This window comes from Seriola lalandi, unplaced genomic scaffold, assembly GCF_002814215.2.
Source record: "Seriola lalandi dorsalis isolate HSWRI2012SDOR001 ecotype SW California unplaced genomic scaffold, Sedor1 jcf7180001987249, whole genome shotgun sequence".
Classification (NCBI taxonomy): Eukaryota; Metazoa; Chordata; class Actinopteri; order Carangiformes; family Carangidae; genus Seriola; species Seriola lalandi.
In genome coordinates this window covers 1-644 of record NW_019457915.1, presented here as the reverse complement: position 1 = coordinate 644, position 644 = coordinate 1, and the positions used below count along the sequence as shown (strand labels likewise).

At 46.6% G+C, this 644-nt stretch overlaps 1 long non-coding RNA gene across 1 annotated transcript; it reads left to right on the top strand.

The window, feature by feature from the left end:
- Window positions 1–6: 6 nt before the first annotated feature.
- LOC111660161 (uncharacterized) lies at window positions 7–600 on the top strand. The gene is made up of 3 exons (XR_015437577.1): window positions 7–153; window positions 327–404; window positions 497–600. It is a non-coding gene; the product is annotated as an uncharacterized LOC111660161 (long non-coding RNA).
- The last annotated feature ends 44 nt before the right edge of the window (window positions 601–644 follow it).

The following is a 644-nucleotide window of genomic DNA, read 5'->3' as shown; positions in this document are numbered from 1 at the left end:
TGTGGTTGTGGAGGTTGCGGCGGAGGGACGGTGGGACCGAGCGGCGGGTGTGTGTGCTGGTGCTCGGGGACATCGGTCGCAGTCCTCGGATGCAGTATCACGCCTTGTCCCTTAGCAAACACGGATTTAATGTCACTTTTGTTGGGTTTTTAGGTGAGACTGCCTCACACGACAACAAGAGTGTCATACTGTTCATCATCCATTACCTGCTGCCCTCATAACAAGATGTCAGTTAGCTCAAAAACACTGAACCTGAGGCTGTTGAAGTAGAGAAACTCATGTGAAAGTAATGGATATGGTCTCTGACATTTTTTTTTTCATTTCAGACAATAAACCTCATCAAGACGTGCTGAGAGAGGAGAACATCAGGATAGTCCCCATAGCAGAAGTGAAAGGTGTTCGAGGTAAGTAGCATCATGGCAGCAGTGATTCTGTATTTCTGTGATTCTTCTCACTGGATTATTCTGCAGTTTTCACAAAGTGCTGTTTTTCTCAGTGGGACCAAAACTCCTCACATATGTGACGAAGGTGATCATTCAGTGTCTACAGCTGCTCTCTGTGCTGCTGAGGGTGGAGCCACAGTCTCATCTTCTAATGCAGGTTTGTTACACCCTGGTCTGGATTCAGGATTAAAGTTGAAGAAC